The sequence below is a fragment of the Bidens hawaiensis genome, unplaced genomic scaffold (assembly GCF_021521415.1).
Source record: "Bidens hawaiensis isolate Kalapana, Puna unplaced genomic scaffold, B.hawaiensis_p1.1 tig00004551_1, whole genome shotgun sequence".
Classification (NCBI taxonomy): Eukaryota; Viridiplantae; Streptophyta; class Magnoliopsida; order Asterales; family Asteraceae; genus Bidens; species Bidens hawaiensis.
Genome location: NW_027491277.1, coordinates 1,193,604 through 1,205,770, shown reverse-complemented (window position 1 = coordinate 1,205,770; position 12,167 = coordinate 1,193,604). Strand labels below are relative to the sequence as shown.

The window sequence follows — 12,167 nt, the reverse complement described above, 5'->3', positions numbered from 1 at the left end:
TTTCACAAAAATTAGGTTTCAGGTGCGCGCCTTTTGCCCTTGGCCATTTTTTAGCATCAGATTGTTGTATATAGGTATAGAATTACAAACAAATCACTTAAGATCTCCGAGATAAATAATACAAAAGATATCTACTATTATAATAAAGGAAAATTGGTTTTTGATAATCCCAACTATGGCCTATTGGTAAATATCCATCCCAACTTTACACTTGCCTGCTGGCAGTACCAACTACTTGTGCATTTGTTTTTAACAGGCCGCGACTAACGGTTTACTAACTCCGTTAGTCCATTGCTGAGTTGGCATGCATACGTGTTAAAAAAGGTCTACTTGGCAGCATTACGTGGCATTTTATGCTGAGTAGGCTACCTTGTTGGACACACCTATAGATACAAACTTATTATCATCTTCATCATATCCACACTTTGCAACCCACCACCACCACACCACCCCTGCAACCATCGCCGGAACACATGACCACCACCATGTCCATTCCCTACAACCACCACCGGAACAGCCGCTGTTCATCCTTCCTACACCACCCACTACTACCACAATTTCCAACAACTACCACCGTCTCCGGCCATGACCCGCCATTACAGAACCACCTCCACCACACAACACTTCCGCCATAACCACCTCAGCTATCACCTTCGGCGATTAAAACCGTCATCACAACCAGTCGCAAATCGAATAAGATTTCAAACCGCCGTCGCTGATTCCATTTTCCGGCGAACACCTTCAGCGATTAAAACCGCCGTCGCTGATTCCATTTTCCATAACCACTTCAGCCATCACCTTCAGCGATTACCGTCGCTGATTCCATTTTCCGACAAACACCGGTCGCAAATCGAATAAGATTCCACTTTAATAATATGTCGTTCAACTCGTTTTTACTTCCTTATCAAAAGCCCCAACGTCTTAACACACAAATTGTTATCAATAAGATCGAATTTTTGTAACCAAATTGAAGGTGTTTCTAGGGTTATAATCGGAGAAGAAGACCTGCCACATAATCATGCCACGTATATGTTTTTTTTGACACCTGGGCGTGCCACGCCAGCAAATAATTAACGGAGTTAACTTCTGTTAGTCGCGGCCCGCTAAAAACAAATGCACAGGTAGTTGGTACTGCCAGCAGGCAAGTGTAAAGTTGGGATGAATATTTACCAATAGGCCATAGTTTGGATTATTTGAAACCAATTTTCCTATAATAAATAAAAACCTATTTGTGCCACTTGGCACCTAATTATACTATATTTGTAACACTTGGCAAATTTTTGTTCAATCATTAAAACTTTTTTTTGTTTATTTAAATTAAAAGGATAATCAAAATTAGTAAATCAGTTCATAACCGACTCTTTCTTTAAATATGTCCCTCCATTTAATGAATTAATTATTTAGTAATTAATAATAATAACAACTAATAATAACAGTGTAGCATTGTAAGGTAAAATTATTGTATTTTTTAAGACTCCAAGAATAGAAGTATCTCCATCGGACATAAGTCACATGAGCGCATATTATTCTTCCATGAATCATCATCATCATAATTATTTAAAAATACAAGATTAAAGAACTTAGCTTAAAGAATTAGTGCTCGGTTTTTATCATTTCAGTATATAGTAATATTTATAATTAATCATATTATATATACAAGTGTTCAATTCAAAACAAATTTGAAGTAGAAAATTGCGAAAATCGCACAAAACACTTATACATCATGCATTAAAAATATAATCACATGCAATGAAATAGAGTATATATGTCTATATTTGTGTTTGTGCCATTTTGCAAGTTTTATTTTCAATAATTAAAACTCTTTTTCTTAAAAAAAATAATCAAAATTGGTAAATGGGTATCCCGTAACAAACTTTTTGTTATAAAAAAAATTATATTAATTTTCATATAATTTATAATACACAAGCTGACTTTTCGTGACTCCCTAAATCATATATGACGTAATTGACTTTCTCCCTTAATGATATCATACACATAATCTCAAGCTATTCCATCTATCAAATCTTAGTTATGTTGATTTATCTGTAAATACTTTCATAATTTCTCCAAAACTCGATATAAACGTCCAAGGTTTACAATTTGTTTACATGTTTGATTTTGGTTGATTTTATGAAAATCTAGGTTAATGTCTTAAATTTTTTACAATAATATTGAATTTGTTAAATAGTATTTTCTAATTTCTATCACTATATATGTGTTTTTATTGATGATTATTTTACATTTGCTTATATCAATGGATATTTGAACTCATAGGGTTCCCATGTAATTTCAAATTGGGGAAAAAGTTTATGAGACTTTACAAACTTTAAAAATTGGATGTAAATGTTACGCTTATGACTAATTTGAGAACCGAGCACTGATACATTTATAGAATATGTCTACTTTGTTGATATAATTGATGAACTGTGTAATATTTTGTCTTTTTATATCATAAACGAAACGGTGTTAGAGATCTATGTATTACTTCTTATTTGTGTAACTAACTTATCTGCAAAGTTGACGTACATTATTTCTTGTAAAGAGTATATAAGTAAAATAAATATATGTATTTATTTATGGATAATTATATGTATTTCATAATTTAGCATGAGTAACTATTTTGTTAAGATTATATTGGGTTGTCCATTTATCACAATCATCTGATCATCTTTTTGATAGTTTCTCATATTTTGTTTGTAAATCAAACATATATAATTTAATGTTACTAGCATAAGCAGATAAATTTGTACAAACTTTTTCAGTAAGACCAAGTTTTTTTTAGGGTTGAGATGTACCACCAAAGACTTTATATGAAAAGCATGTTAACACATTTTGTATTTTTTATATTATTTATGAATCAAAATATTTGACTAATGATATTCTTTTCTTATATAATGGGTATTACCAATTACGTATGCACAATCATATATAAACAATTTTTTTTAGATTTTTGATAACTTTATCATGATTCTTTTATCCTTTGTAATTTGTAATTTATTTGACATTATAAAATCTTTATATTCATTTATTAAAATTAAAATATTATCTATCCAACCCGTGTATCACACAGGATACTAACCTAGTTTATCAAATATAAAAATTAAACATAAACAAATCTCCTATTCAAACACACCCCCTCAGTCTAAGGTGGAGGATCCAGCGGATGCTTAAAATTCTAAATGTACATGTGAACTTTTTATTTCATTTGTTAGAAGCAAAATGCTTAAACTACGTCAAATTATTTTTAGGAAATTTTAACTCGGTGTAAAAAGTACCCTAATTTTAACGGTTGACCTGAGACTGTTTTGACAAATATTTTCATGGGTTGAACCTAAAACAGATCCAAACCCGTTTATACTAAATCCAAACCTGCACATATAGGATCCAGCGGATGCTTAAAATTCTAAATGTACATGTGAACTTTTTATTTCATTTGTTAGAAGCAAAATGCTTAAACTACTTTAGGAAATTTTAACTCGGTGTAAAAAGTACCCTAATTTTAACGGTTGACCTGAGACTGTTTTGACAAATATTTTCATGGGTTGAACCTAAAACAGATCCAAACCCGTTTATACTAAATCCAAACCTGCACATATAGTATTAGTTTCGCGCCGTGTTATAAAATCACATCCATGCATATACTAAATGATCAAATGTATCTTGTATATTTTTAAAATAATAATGAAACACATTTACTATACAGAAATTTCATCAAACAAATAATTAAAATCATGACAATTTTACATTGAGCCTTCTTAACCAAACTGAATGAAGCACCATATCTATCAAATCATATGGCCTTGATGGTCTATGAATAATAAAATGCCTTTGCACCTTCATCACCATCTTCTGCATCTTCAAGTAATCATCCATCTCAATACCTTCCAATATTCTTTTAATATCCGGTATTTTCCCAACCGGAACATGAACCGAAAACTTACTCCAGTCAAGAACGTCACTGAATGGTAATACATAATGATCAGAAACAATCACCGGAACACAACCCGCAGAAATCGCTTCAACTATTCTTGGACTTGCTACTTCATACCCACTAGGACACAAGCAAAACTTTGATCTACCCAATAATTCGGTGTAATTCAGGGTTTTTGGGAGATAAGTAAATACTTTTAAGTTCTTGGTCTTTGTCTAGCCAGGTTTCAAATAAATATTTTCGGACATGTCCGTGGTTGCCACCAGCGAAAAAAGCAAGGATTGAGCGGTTTTCAGGTGGTAGTCCGGTCCGAGGTGGTTATAAGGAATGCTGAGTTCTGGCAAGGTGACGTCTCTTTCTGGCCGGAAACCTTCAGAACTGTTGGCATTGCAAAGCACTCGAATGAAGTGTTCGTATAGCTTAGGATTCGATGCTGAAACATCAGGTGCCTGAAGAGAATAAATCATTTTGTTAAAAGGTTGTTGGTTAATTAACAAATGTAGACTAAAATACATGTTTAATTGATGGGTATTTATGTAATGGTTTTAAGAAACTAACCGATAACTGAACTGAATTAGCCAACAACCTAGATTAACTGACGGTTATAGTTATGGTTAATCGCGTCCCATAACCGAACATTAAATGAACCGAACCGAAAAGAATAAAGACGTGACTATGTGAATATGAATATATATGTAAAGATGCATATATGTGGACCGGGTATATGTATCCATGTTGTAACGAAAAACCTTGAAAATATGTATACATGTATATTAACCTAACTAGGGGTGTGCAAAGTGAATAACCCGTCCCGACCCGACTGAAGACCGACCCGACCCGAGGACCGATCCAACTGAGAATAAAAGACCGACACATGAACCGATGGGAATTATCGGTTATCGGTCTTCATCCAATCGGTTTATCGGTTCTTCGCATATACGACCGAACCCGACAAATAATCTTCAATGTTTTGAACCAGTTATGTATGAATCAAGGCAATGATGGGTTCAATTGCATGTTTAAGTCCATTAACATACTCTTCATCAGGTACAGTTACCTTCAATCCTTCATGCAAGATTACAATTTTTTTTATTTTTAATTTGAAGTAGATGTTGAATGTTCTTCAGATTCATCTTCTATAACTGATTAGAACAGTATGATTTCTCAATTTTGGTGTTTAATTGATCAATATAGGTTAACTTATTGTTTGATTCACTACACACTCCAACTATTTGATGAAATGTCTCAATGAACATTCGTTTAATTATTGTTGTTTCCTGAACTAATGCTAATTCAGTAATTTAAGACATCCACAGTCAACAAAGTTATTATAAGACATTTGCAGCCACTGGTTAATCGACCTCGGTTAATCTACCCCGCGTTGACTACTTGTTAATTTGTTATACACATCGACTAATTGTTAAACACAACATGAAAACATAAATAAAACTTTGTGTATCAAACTTGTGAACGATGATGGTAACGATAAATAAAACATGAAAACATCGACTAGCAGATTGATTTTGATTGAATGGGGAACCAAATTATGATACAGATTGCAATATAGTTTGATTATGATAGAACGTAAAATTGAAACTTTGTTTACGTAAAATTGATACAGATTGCATGTTGTTTGGGGTTATGTAGTTATGGCCTGGCCCATGTTGTATTTTTTTTAGTAATGTCAATATCTAATATCGGTCTTCGGGTTTTTTGTAGGTCTTCATGGGCTAAGGACCGACCCGACCCGAACCTGATTTTTACTATATATCTAGGACCGATTTTATGCGTCTATAATTAGGGTCGGGTCGGGATCGGGTTATTTTGGGCCGGTTCGTCGGGTTTTTTCGGGTCGGACCTATTTATGCACACCCCTAAACCTAACCTTCATTTGTTTCTTTTTAATGTAACTGATTATTTTTCCATGTTCATTTAGTTTAAAATTTAGTTCAAACTTGGCTTGGTTAATTAACCAAAACTAACCGAAACTGAACTATAACCGAGCTTCTAATGATTAACCAACACCAAAGTTCGCTAGCTTATGATTATGGTTAGTGTAAAAACCGACAAAAGACATAGTTTGGAGAGTCAAATCCTTCAAGAAACGACTAAGGGGAAAGCAACTCAAATCAGAAACATAAGATGCATTTTTATTTAATAGTGTCGAATCTAGAAAAATAGGCAGGGTGAGTCATCAATGCGTGGCCGAACTGATGATTGTAAACGAGGTCAATATAGATCACGTATTTAATGCTTCAGTTGTAATAAACTTGGGCATTTTGCAGCGGATTGTCAAGATCGAAAGCCAAAACGAAGTGAAACTTGTTAACAAGAGAGAAAACGAACTAGTTGTGTAATTAGTAGCTTGGCAACCCGAAAGTCATACTCCTAAACTAAGAGAAAACTTTACCCAAACGCCGCCGGCCGCGAGTTAGCGTTTGGTACCTTGACAGCGAGGCTAGCAACCGGCAACCAAATGACATGTATGAGGTCATTTTTTTAAGAACTAAGATTAAGATTGTTCTCTATGGTGGGGGCACCGAAGCCCTTCCACCGTGCCACGTGAGCATTGGGAGCATCGCTGTTACATTTGGAGTTTTACACACATAACGTCCTGCGGTGGTTTAGAGCCACTTGGGCGCCCCAATATATATATATGTGAAAGAACCAAACGAGATCCATGCATGTATTAGCCTTATTCTCATGCGATGTAGAATTGATGGCAGCTACTATAGGTGTGTGTCAAGCCATTTGGTTAAGAATACTACTTAGTACGCTAACCAATTGATAGAATAAAAATAGGCAACAAGTCAACTCATTTGATAAAATATGGTATTCCATACCATTTTCTTCAAAAATATGTTAAAATAGAGCATATTCAAGTTGACCACGTGATAGGTGGAGAACAAAGAGTATATATCTTGACCAAAGGGTTGTCAAATGTATAGTTCGCACAATAAGAAATTCATTCGAAGTTAAAACTAGTGCTAGACCCATCAGAAAATTAAAGGGATGAATATGGTTGGTTAATTTCTCAAGATGTTAACCCATCTAATAAGAATAGAAGCCTTCGTTGGAGGGCCAACACCCTCCCACGGAGCACTGGCACTTAGGGAAGCTAAAGAACATTACGTTGGCAAAGGCCCCACCTTGCGCCAGGCATCCCTTCTATCCTTCTGACACTCTAGAAAAGATTACTTCAAAAATTATCCTAGGTATGGCACAAAATGGAGTATCTTGGTGAAAGAGACCCCAGGAAATAGAATGGCGACAACGCATAGTACTATATAGTACGATTGTCACTATCAGTCAGTTGCTTTATCCACCAACTTTTTTAAGCACATGCAAGGCTACAAGCTCACTGATTGATGGATCTCCTAACAACACAGTTGACCCATTCCTTCTCTCTCATCCTTTAGCTATAGATACTACTCCACCACCAATGGTAAAAGGATTCCAACTCCACAAACGAATACTCTCTAGTATTTGACTCTTATACATTTCTCAGTTACTCATACTGATTCTCACGTCAGAGGGTGGTTACGAGAAGACCCCTTCTACTTCTCGTAACGAGCTCACGGTGCTTTATTTTGCAGATTAATCACACTCAAATCAGCCGGATAAAATATCACCCCGTTGAAAATACGAACCTTAACCTAAGGGCTATTTATTTGGACCTAGAATTAAACTAGTGTTTCTTCATTGGCGCCAATTATGAGACCAGGTCAACTGTTGTGTCATTGTCATTGTGTGAGTTTGATTGTTAAGAGTCGGTTACTTGTTTTAATTAGGGTTGTCACTTTCACTCGAAACCCAACCCGAAAAAAGTCGTACTTGAACCTGAACTCGAACCGAAGTAATTCGGGTTGGTTTTCGGGTTTAATTTATTAGTTTTTGGTCAACCCGAATAAACTTTTAGTTTTGAAATTAAATATATTTTAGGTATAATAAGCTTAGTCTTAGCCACTAAAGTTATCAAAATATGACCCTAATCGATTGTTCTCATTCCAACAATTATGGATCGATTGTTAATTGTTAGCTTATGTTTTCCGTTTATTAGTAATAACAACAGTAATCGAACAACCAAATCACGTCCGATTGAAGAAAATTATGGTTCGAGTTAGTTACTTAGTTTTATTCTTCTTTTGAATTGTTTTATCAAGTTATGTTGATTTATTATTTGATTATTTGCGTTACAAGTAAAGAAGAATACGTTGTTTTAGTTTTAGCATTGAAGTTTTTTATTTATTATTTTTTTTGTTTTTTGTTTTATTTTCTATGATACTTGAAACCCGATTAACCCAACCTCAAATAACCTGAATCCAAAAAACCCATGAGAGATTTGGGTTGGGTCTCGGGTTAAGATTTAAAACTTTGAAACCTGAAGAACATGACCCAAAAAACTCGAAACCCAAAAAACGAACCCAAAGAGCACCCCTAGTTTTAATTGCTATCGGTTTGTTTAATTTTGGGTTATCAATTCCTAAATTTTATAGAGTGAGTATTCCTCAAATTCATTTGTGTTTGTGTGTGTGATGCGCAATACATCACAGAAGTGGAGCCGGCTAAGAAGGCAAAAATTTTGATAGCACAAAAATGTTAAAAAAATACAAGAGGGGTGAGTTACATACCCAGTCATGGCAACTAGCAAAGAAGTGATCAGCTCCACTACTTCTATTCCAATAAGGATATTTATTAGATATAACACCAATGTAATCAGTGACAACATCCTGGATGATTCGGCGATCATAATCACCATGACTTCGGTATAGATAATGACGAATAGCAACCACGCTAACTGGGATGAAGAACACGTGTGCTTCGTTAGGATTCTGTGTGAAAAAACGGCTATTTCTACTCTCGATTTCATCCATAATTTGTCCTTCGCTCGAGTAGATATTGTTCATAGGTCCTCCATGGAAAATAGGAAGTTCTCCTTCCTTGTATGCCCATATTTTGAAACTATTCTCCATCTCTATGTGGCTCCTGAAATATACACGTTATATATTTAGTATTTATAATATTCATCTTGATTAATTTTAAAGCTAAAAAACATTTACATTTTCTTGGGCTTCATTACAAAGAATCCTTATTCTAAATTATTTTTTTACTTCAATGAGTTAAAAGAAATTATAATATTTGTTACACTTACAAGCATGTAACAGTGTATAGTTAGTGTGCAAATAATAAAAGAAAAGTAGTGAAGATTTAGAATCTAGTCAACTTCTATTTACTAAGAAGCGACAAGATGTAGAAGTCACTTATCTCTAAAAAGAATTTACAGTAATTAAAAACAAAAGTAATTGAGAATTTAGAAGTCATTTGTCACAACAAATTTCTCCATGATATGCAAAACATATACTTTATAATTTTACATATTTTAAAGTTTATAAAGATGCCCAGAATAATATGTAAAATGCATAATTTAGCTAAAGTGGACATGAGATTTAAAAGTGAAAATGCTTTCAAGCAAAGCTGTACCTTAGACTTATTGGTTTTGCGAAAGATATAGGTTTGTAGGTGGTCTTTTTCTTAAATTCAAGGCAAAGTAGATGAAACTTTCATCTTCTTTTCATAAATTATCATCAGTTTCAATAACATTTTTGCCAATATCGTATTTATATATTTATTATCATATCAAATACTCTCACTTTTGTATTTCAATAAAAACTTGTAATTAGTAACATGACATGTATCTTAAGAGATGACCTATATAAAAATTTAATAATAGATTAACACATGATTGCTACCAAAAGCTAACCATACTAGTTTGTCCCTCCCATGAAATCATGACATGAAGTAAAATAAATTGAGACACATGCATGGTTAATCTCTTCACAAACATAGCTTTAATTCAAGAAAATTAGTGATAACATATGCATGGTTAATTTCTTTTTAAACATATATAATATATAGCTTTGATCCAAAAATATAACTCAAAAAGAAAATAGCTCTTAACTGATAAAAAGCATAAGGATTTCTGTATACATCTCCTCTAGGTATGAAACTCCGGTCAAGAAAACGCCATGGCATATTATATATCCTCATTCGACCGGCTTCATGTATCGCGGCACGAGCCCTCGACAACCGTTCCTCCACCGTGTCCTCTTTCTTGATCACCTTTCAAAACACACACACACAAACACAAAACCCTAACATAAGTTCACAATGACTTAATAAATAGAAATCCATAATTTCATGTTAAATTATTACTTCATCCAAAGTGTTAATATTAATATTAATATTAATATTAATATTAATATTAATACTTACATTGGTAGTGGATGGAAGCGGTGGTGAGGCTGGAACAGGAGTTATAAAATAGTGTTTTAGAGAAGAAAACGTAAAGAAATTGAATTGGGTATTAAGGCAAACAAAGAAGAGAATAAGAAATATTGTTGTGTAAAACAATGGAGACTTGTAACCGGTTTTCCAGCCATCGGTGGCCATATGGTGGTGATCGGTGGTGGTGGTGCAGCTAGGGTTTTGTTTCTGATAGTAGTGATTGGTCTAACAGAGAATAAGTCCTAGGTTTCGTCAAACGAGGTAGCTTTGTTATGTATTTCAATAAAAAGTCAAAAGTAATATATTAGTTTTATTTCTGTTTATTTTAAGTAAAACGTATCAAATTTTAAAACAGAAATATTGATAAACTTAGCACTCCTGAAAAATAAATTGTCTTTTTTACATTATTTAACAAGTTTTTTTTTCTAGTATTTACTATTATTGGGGCAGTTCATTGTATAAAGAACGCTTAACATAAAAAATATATAAAGTCTATATGCATATAGGTTGCATAATTATTAACATAGCTTGTGTGGTTATTTTATAAGTTACGTAATTTTTTGTTAAGTAAATATTTAGATGTTGCGTATTGCATAATTATTAATATAGTTGCGTGGTTTTTTTTGTGTAACTAGTTAAGTTATGTGCGTAATTAATTTACTTAATACGTAATTATTTACTTAATACGTAATATGGTGCAAAAAGACTTTATACGCTTTGTAACATATCTATGAGCATTTGTAATGGACCATTTACCTAATTTTATTTTATTTTTAAAAAGAGTTTTTTTCTTTAGTGTATTCTTTTTTTTTTCTTCCCTGTGACTTGAACTTCATTATTTTCGGGAGGATACCTTTATACTGCTAGGCCAAAGACTTTTTGGTCCTTGTGGAAGTGTTGAGGTGACTACCCTTCTATTGTCAAATCTTTTGTGGCAAACATGGTTCAACTATATCGAATTTTAAAGTGTTGTATAAGTGGCTACATTCTGAAAACAATGTTGACAACAATCATGTCGCTTTACTTATTATGGCCTACATATGTTAGCTCTTAATCTTCGCAGCTAGAAGAAAGGTCACCTATTCGGCTTCATGACCATTGGTGATTCTACGATAATGTCGGTGATTCATTACTTCCAAAACTAGGAGATCTCATGACTCATACTATTCCTCCTAAACTAGAGGTATGCAATTCTTTTTTAAAATAAATGTAATTGTTAATTATATCGTCAAAAAACTACTAAATCATTTACAAAGGGCAGGGACGTAACGCGAGCTGATGACTCGCGCTTACTAGGAATTCCTCGTTCAAGACCAACAATTGCAATGATCTATCCCCATCACGATGAATTTTCAAATATTTCCCGGGCTTGTCGGCCAAGGCTATATACTCGTTGAATACATCAGTGTAGCGGGCGTGCGGCCTAGAACATCTAAGGGCATCACAGACCTGTTATTGCCTCAAACTTTAGTGGCCTAAAAGGCCATAATCCCTCTAAGAAGCTGGTCGTGGAGGGATACCTCCACATAGAGTGAAATGGGCTTTGGATGGGGACGAAAACTCGGGTTTTTTTCACAGTTTTATCAATAACAGAAAGCTAAGAAATAACATTCACGGGATTGAAGTAAAAGGAGTGTGGATTGATAAACCAAAACTGATAAAGAAAGAGGTCTTTCGCTTCTTTAAGAGTCGTTTTCAAGAGGTGATAATTTCTCGTCCGACTATGTCTTGCTCGAACCTGAATAGAGTTGGGGAGGGGGATATGGCTGATTTGGAAGTTCTGTTCTCAAAAAAGGAAGTTAAAGAGGCGGTTTTCGGTGCGGTTCGAACAAAGCCCCGGGCCAGATGGTTTTAATTTCGCTTCTATTAAAAGATTTTGGAATTTTTTTGAGGATGACTTCATGGAGATTATGGAATTTTTTATGCTCACGGTCGGATTAATAAAGGGTGT

The 12,167-nt window shown here is 34.0% G+C and overlaps 1 pseudogene; it reads right to left on the bottom strand.

Annotated features, from left to right (window-relative positions):
- Window positions 1-3,723: 3,723 nt before the first annotated feature.
- LOC143626945 (putative glycosyltransferase At5g11130) lies at window positions 3,724-10,704 on the bottom strand (annotated as a pseudogene).
- Window positions 10,705-12,167: the final 1,463 nt, after the last annotated feature.